Source organism: Myotis yumanensis, unplaced genomic scaffold (assembly GCF_028538775.1).
Source record: "Myotis yumanensis isolate MYYU_CA2020_CCGP unplaced genomic scaffold, mMyoYum1.0.hap1 SCAF_1, whole genome shotgun sequence".
NCBI classification, from domain to species: domain Eukaryota; kingdom Metazoa; phylum Chordata; class Mammalia; order Chiroptera; family Vespertilionidae; genus Myotis; species Myotis yumanensis.
Window position 1 is genome coordinate 33,313,871 of NW_027223752.1, and position 8,205 is coordinate 33,322,075.

The window sequence follows — 8,205 nt, forward strand, 5'->3', positions numbered from 1 at the left end:
GCTCAGACAGAGCCTTGCGTCCTTACTATAAAGTTAAGCTGAGTGTGGAATGTTGCATCCCAAGCCCTGCGCCTAGCCTGGCGATTGGACCTGCTCTGTCACGGTGAGCTGTGTGGTTCAGAACCTCAGGCACAAGTGGGAGGTCCATTCTCATGGAAAAGACTTCAAGTAGCAGTGTTTCTCACAGTCCATGGTTTTAGAAAACCCTTCTGGCCCTTTCATTGATGTTACATTTCCCAATGGGTTTTGTGGTTCGTGGTGTAGAGTGTTCAGTGAGATAATATATGCAAAGTGCCTGGTGCATAATAAGGTCCCAATAAGTGGCAGCTGCTCTTATTAGTGACTAGAGGCCCAGTGCACAGGATTCGTGCACCAGTAGGAGGTGTGGCCTGCAGGGATCACCCGGCTGTGGGAATGCTTCTCATCCCGGTCAGCCAAGCGGCTCTCCCACTGTGGTAGGGCACTGACCACCAAGGGGCAGCTCCTGCGTTGAGTATCTACCCCTAGTGGTCAGTGCGCGTCATAGCGACTGGTTGGCCGGTCGTTCTGGTTGTTCCACCCTTTGGTCACTGGGCTTTTATTATATAGGATTATTCATATTAGTGTTAGTGTTATTCACCTAGGTTTGCTGTAACAGCATTCCTCCCCCCGCTCCATGGCTGCTGCCAGTTCCAAGTTGGACCGTGTTGAATTTAAATCTCAGCCCTCACCAGGCTGCTCCTTAAAGAAGCAGCACAAGCTCCTGGCCCAGGAGTCCCATGTCCTCACATTGCCAGACTGAGCTTCTCTCTTACCCAGCACCCTGCCTTCCTCACCAAAGGGTTCTGGCCCTGCTCCCTCCAGCTTCACTCTGGACTTGGCTTTGTTTTTCATGGACATGCTACCTAAAGCTCCTCGGGGAAGAGAACCTAATTCTATCAGGAGTCAACCACCTACTGCAACCCTGCTGCTCCAGCTCAGGGCTACCTGCCCAAAGTGGCACTTCACACACACACACATGCATGCACACACATACACACATGTGCACACACCTATCCACAAACACAAATATACATAAACACACATATACAACAGAGACACATGTACACACATACATGTGCACACACCATCAGATACACATACATGTATGTACACTCGTGAATGCATACAAACATGCATATACATTTGCTCACGTGCACATGCATACACACATATGCACACGTATACACACACACAATGCCAATAGACTCCCCAGGTGCTGTGGGGTGTTTTGTTGCCCTGATAGGACCTCCCCACCCTTTCGCACCTGAGGAAGCTGCTTCCGGTCCTCCTCCCACAGAGCCCGTTTCCATCAGACTGGTTTTTCCAGCCCCACCTTCCAGCTCCCAAGGCAGCTTTAGGGGCACCTCTTGCTTTAAAACACAATTGCTTTTAAACAAATGGTTTATTTTTCTACCTTCATCTCACAGGGGGAAAGTAAACAGAGATAACAAGAAGAATCCAAATACCACCATAAGCAGACCCTGTACACCACCAACATGCCGGCATCTCCAAGCCTCCTTCCTGTGCACATGCCCTTTTGTCAAAACCAAAATCAGGATCACCCCGCTGGCAGTATTACAACCTTTTTCTCACTTAGCAAAATATACCCCAAACATCTTAGTCAAGTAGATTTCGTGGCCATGACTTGAAGCGCCTGCTTATCAGTTATGAATTCAATTAGCAGTGTTACTGAAGCCCGGCGGCCTTTTCTCTGCGATGTTTCTTCAACGCCAGAAACATAACACGGAGGGGGTGGATCGCGGGCTGTAAGCGTTGAGAAGCGTGTGAGACAGCTGTTCGCCTCCCTGCCCGGGACCGGGGACCGGAGCCTACCTCGCCCCTCCCTCTGAGCAGGGCAGCTCTTTTTGAAAGAAGCCAGCAGAACAGGCCACAACGCCCAGCGCTCAGCCCGCGGTTGCGCGAAGGTAGCTGTGCTTGCTCTGCGGCTCCCAGTGTCTGCAGCTGCAGGGCAGCAGGAGTGGGACCGGCTGCACTGACACCCTCCTTCGCAGACTGCCTTCGACCCTAAGCCTGCAACAGCCTTCCCTGCCAGTGAATAGAGTTTCAACCCCTCGTCTAAAAAATTATACAAAATGGATAGAATATTGGTGACTGTTGAAGCTTTGTCGAACTCCTTCCTTAATTTTGAGCCTATCTGAAATTTCCCAGGGCAGGTTTTTAAATGGGTTCTAGCTTGCCCTCACATTCCAGCTGTGCTGTTCCGAGACCACACCCCGGGGCTGGGAGGCTAATGAATACTAGGCTCAGTGCGATGCGTAGCCAGCTTGGAGCGAAGACGAATGAGGACATGTAGGGCGGGCGGCCCGCACTTACAAAGCGATTGTGGGGTGAGGAGGTGGAGGGGGATGTGGACGGAGCCGGCTGCTCTGCACAGCCTTCGGGGCCTCTCCTGGGGGAGCCGCAGGTGCTTGCTTGCTCCTGCCTCTGGCTCAGGCGTAGGGTGCCGCCGCCTGTCATTACACCTGGACCCTCTGGGAGGAGCTGCCCTCTGTACCCACGGGAGGCAGACCGCGTGTGGGTGGCCGGAGGGTGCACAGTGACGCGGACGGGGTGGAAAAGATTTCCCCAGGGGGCATTTTCCACTTGCTCCTGCCTAAGGCACCCTTCGCCCACCCCAAGTGTATGCTTAATGCGCCACCTGGTGGCTGTATTGCATTGATGCAGTCTCTCTCACGGGAAATGACATAAGGTCACAGATGTCTGTGAATTTCTAAAACATAAGACTTAAGTCCCTGAGAGCGCGTGGTTGCAGAGTAACCCAGAGGTGCAGTGAGGGGACCTTGCAGAAGAGACCTGGGGCTGAAGGAGGACCCGGCAGTGAGTTAAGCAAACCTGCAACCTGTGCCGGTTATGACCCACTGAACTGGAGCAGGACAGGCCAGCAAAGGTGAGACAAACACACACATACACACACACACACACACAAACAAACAAGGATGGATCATGTACACAGAGAACTAAAACCTCTGCCTACTGGCTTTTTAAGGGTTGTTGTTGTTTCTCTCTCTCTTTCTTTTGCTTGCACAGTATTTAAAAACCAAAATAATAAATTTCTAATATCTGGTATAAAATCAAAGTTATCGTGGCTAACAATTAAAACCTAAAAACTTGGTCTGACTGGCATGCCTCAGTGGTTGAGCACTAACCCATGAGCCAGGAGGTCGAGTTCGATTCCAGGTCAGGGCACATGCCTGGGTTGCGGGCTCGGTTCCCAGTGTGGGGCGTGCAGGAGGCAGCCGATCAATGATTCTCTCTCATCATTGATGTTTCTATCTCTCTCTCCCTCGCCCTTCCTCTCTGAAATAAAAAACAAATACATTTTTTAAATTAATTAATTAACTAATTAATTAAAACCTAAAAAGATGAGCAACATTAGTAATCAAATGTCCTTCAACTGGTGAATGAATAAACCAATGATATATCCATTCAGTGGATACTATTTAGTGATTTAAAAATGACTTACTGATCATTGTAACAACATGGATGAAAATCAAATGCATTATGCTAAGTAAAGGAAGCCAGACTCAAAAGCTACATAATGGATGATACTAGAGACCTGGTGCACGAATTCATGCACGGGCTGGGTCCCTCGGGATGGCCTGTGGGGATCAGGCCCCAGTTTGTGCCCCCAGCCTCACAGCCTCACAGCCCCACCTGGCACCCCGCCGTGGCCTGGCGCCGCCCCCTCACCTGCTCCACCATCCCACCTGCAGGGCGATCAATCCAGGCCGGGCCCCCACCCAGCTCCCTCAGCACCTGGGAGCCAGGCGGCGGCCCTGCCCTGCTGCTGCCTCTGGTTGCCGTCTGCAGGGCAATTAGTGGGACGATCGGGCCTCCTGTTTGCACCCACCTTGGCCTGGCACCACCTGCTCACCTGCTCCATCCTGCAGCGGTTCTGCTCTCGTCGTGGCCCATCAGGGCTGGCAATGCCTCCACTGTTACCCGCTGCCAGCACCTCATTGCTGACACCTGCTATGTTCCAAGCCACCCCCTGATGGTTAGTGCATGTCCTAGCGAGCGGTCGAACTCCCGGTCAAACTTCCAGTAGAACTCCCAAGAGGACAATTTGCATATAAGGCTTTTATTATATTGGGTGACATTCTGTAAAATGCAAAACTATAAAGACAGAAAAAGACCAGTGGTTGTCAGGGGCTGGCTTTGAGGAGGGGTTGGCTACAGGAATACAAAGGAGTTGGGGGCGGGGGTGGTGATGAAATGGTTGATCATGGTCTTGGCTACATGATTATATGTGTCAAAACTAAAAACCTCAAAGGGTGAATTTTACTATATGTAAATTATGTGTTAATAAACCTGACCAAACTAGTGAAACAGATAAACTCTGGTAGGAGTGATGAAGAAAAAAGAGAAAGTCACACAAGTAAAGAACTTTAAAGCTTGAGAAAAATAAAAGAAGATTCAATTTTTAAAAAATCAAAACAATATCTTGAACCACTTTGTACAAATGAATTTGAAAAATATATTAAAATAGATAACTTTATAGAAAAAAAATCATCAAAATTATCTCAATAAAATGAAAAAAAGTAACTAAATCAATAATCATTCAGGAAGTTTCACTGGTAATCAAAAGTCTCTCCCACCAAAAGACACCAGGCACATATGGTTTTATAGGTCAGTTTTATCCAAATGTTAAGAAAGTAATAAATTTTATATCCTACAAACTCTTTTAGACAATTAAAGAGGAAAGCTACATGTTTCATTTTATGGGGTTCACATAGCTCTGATAGCAAACAAGGACAAGAAAAGAAAATTATAGACCATATTCACTTATGAACATAAATGCATACATTAAAAATAGCAGTGTAGTCCTAGCCGGTTTGGCTGAGTGGATATAGAGCAGGGTCCTGGGTTCGATTCTGGTCAAGGCACATGCCCGGGTTGCAGGCTTGATCCTCAGTAGGGGGCGTGCAGGAGGCAGCCAATCAATGATTCTCTCTCATCATTGATGTTTCTACCTCTCTCTCCTCTCTCTTCCTCCCTGAAATCAATAAAAGTCTTTTAAAAAATATAGCAGTATATTTTAAAACACACAAGCACACATGCCCACATGCTCTTATTATAACCAAGTAGAGTTTAGCAAGGATACAAAGATGGTTTAATAGCAATAAATTCTATCGATATTCAGTAGCAAAATACACTATATAGCCGCAGAAAAGCACTTGCTAAAATCAAACACTGGTTTATTGTTAACAACAGTCAGCAAACTAGAAATTAAAAGACAGTTCCATAACCACATTGATGCCCACAGTCAAAGACTACGAGGGACACGGCTATAGTCACACAGATCCTGTTCCCTGGTACTTGTTGCCACAAGCGAGATTACACACCTCGGTGAGAAGATGCGACCAGGGGCTTGTGTTAAGTATTTGGGGAAGTCTCAAGGCAGCGTGGTTTTATTCTAGCTGCTGCCAGAACGTGAGGGAAGTTCTGTGATTGGATCTTTTTATTTTTATCCAGGAGCCTGCTGGTCTCCCTGGCCCCTGCCTGCTGCACAGCCTGCACCTTCAAAACCTCCCGGGACCATAGTCAAAGCCATGGGAATGGCCCCCAAAGCCACTCATCAGAATCAGAGTCTCCAGGGCGTCCCTGCCCCTCGGCAGCACCTCCCCACCCATATACCCTCTTGAAATCACACTGAACTTGCCCCAACATCGAAGCCCCTTTCACAGGCCCAGGCCAACGTTCACACTTTTAGCTCAGCATGGAAAGCCCTCCCCCTTGCCATCCCTGTGCTGCCTGGCAAACTTCAGCTGCTACAGACCCAACTCCAATGTCACTTGCTCTTACACAGGCTCCAGCCAACTGCCCTTTCCCAGTGTCATCTCCCTCCTCGTCATTCCTGCAGCCTTGTTTCCTCTCCCCTGCCCTTCCTGCGTCCTTCCTCCCTACTAAAATGAAATGCCGAGTCTCTGGGCTGCCTTGCTGGGTGCTGAGGAATCCAGGGTGAACAGGAGGCCACACATCAGGGACGGAACTATTAAGGTGCCTCGCGTGAGAACCTCAAGGACAGACCAGTGTCATGAATTCAGCCCCGCAGGCCCAGCCCAGCACAGGCCTGGCACTTTGCCGGTGCTCGGGGAACATCTGTGAGATGAAAGGAATCTGTTGTGTGTCCCCCGCCCCCCCCCCCACCCCCCCCGACAAGTTGTAACCCCCAGTACCTGTGGATGTGACCTCATTTGGAACCAGGTCTTTGCAGATGTAATCAAGTTAAGGCGAGGTTGTCCTGGATTGGACAGATCCTGGTGACTGGTGTCCTTGTAAGTGGAGGGAAATTTGGACACAGACACACATGGAAGACACCATGGCAGATGGAGGCAGAGATTGGACTGATGTGTATAAGCCAACAAGCGACTGTGGCCACCAGAGGCGGCCCCCGCTGACACCTTAATTTGGACTTCTGGCCTCCAGAACTGTGAGAGAACGACTTTCTGGGGCTTTGAGCCACCTAGTTAGTGGGCAATTTGTTATGGCAACCCTAGAAACGAATACAGTGTCCCAGACTCATTGATTCCTGGGTCACATTTATACCAGGCCCCAACCCAGGGGGCAGGAGCTGCCCAAAACTCCACTGCAGGCTGCTCTCAACTTTCCCTTCCTTCGCACCGCCTGGCCTGAGCCTCCCCTTCCCTGACCAGCAGAGGACCACGCCTCATCCGACACTAGGCGGCGCCAGCAGGCCGCGCCATCCTCTCCGTGGGCTCCAGCGTTGGCAAAAGGGACTGAGCATGGAGAGTCACCCATAGGCCGAGCTCCCAAATCCAGGAACTGCTTTAAGATCTCAGTGAAGTGGTTTTGTCTGTCTGAGAGAGGAAATCGGATTCTCTCCCCTGCAGACTGTCCTGCCACCAATCCCTGTTCACCCTTGGCAGCCTCAGAGTTTGAGCTGCTGGGGGAGAAGTCAGAGGCCCATGACGGCCTCCCAGGTTCAGCCCTCACAGGCTGGCTGTGCTTTGGGCCGACCCGTTCCCCTTTGGAGCGCTCTGCCTGTGGAAGTCCAGCCATTCTACTTTCACCCCAGATGCGATTCCCAGAAACAGGCTTTGGTGCTCCCATTGGTCGGGTGTGCTGGGCCCTCAGTCCCACACTCCTCCCTGATTATTTAGCTTCTTTTCAAATTGCAACGAATAACTTGTACACATAGGACATTTCACACATAAGCAAGGACATCTGTAAGAAAGGCAATTCTAATTTTGGCAGGTCTTAATACAATTATATATTAGGCTGAAATTGCCCATATGTGACCTTTTCTTATTAACCTGCAAAAAATGGCCATTTCATGTGATTCGTAGTTTTGTATGTTGGTACTTTTGTTCCTATAGGTCTCTAGCCTACAAAGTCCTCTGGTTCCCACTTCTCACCCCACAGCTCCTCTTCACTCACTTCCCAAGTCATGCTGGCACTCCACTGGAGCTTTTCTTTTTGTAAAATCCTGCCTTAAGTTTTAGGCAGAGGTTTAATCTCCTGCATACTCACTGAGGGCAAAGACTGAGTCTTATCTGTGGCTGTGCCCTGGACCTAGTTCAAGGCTTTGTATAAATCCTAAAAAGAAAAATTGTGGTCTTGTTGAATGAATTTGCAAATGAATGAGTGAAGAAGCCATTGCAGTGCGAGAGAGAGTGGTCATCCCACAGAGAGGCTATGGCACCAAAAGTTTCTACATCTCCTTGGAGCACAGAGGCTTAAGGGTCTCACGAGACCACCCAGAAGCCACAGCAGCCCCTGTGCTTAGTGTGTTTGGGTTGTGCCTTCACACACACACACACACACACACACACACACACACACGTACACGCGCCCAGATGTTCAGCCCCAGACAGCAGGCTTGACCTGCAAACAGGCTGCCTCTGCTGGGGAAGCCCACACTTGCTAAACCCTCTGTGCTGCCTGCCAAGTTGAGAATCATTTCCTGCCCGGGTCTCAGACAGTTCACGCTGCCCCAGATGGTCTGCTCAGGAACATTCCCATGTTGTGAAATTTCCTTCTCTGGGGGCCCTGGGTGTCATGGGAAATAGGAAATGCTGGACAGCTATTCACCTCTCGGTGTGGGATGGGACCGTCCCCAAGCCCTGCCAAAGCCTGCAATGCTCCTCCACCAGGGAGCTTGGAGGAGGGACCAGGGCTGCCCTGGGAATGTGCCACCTC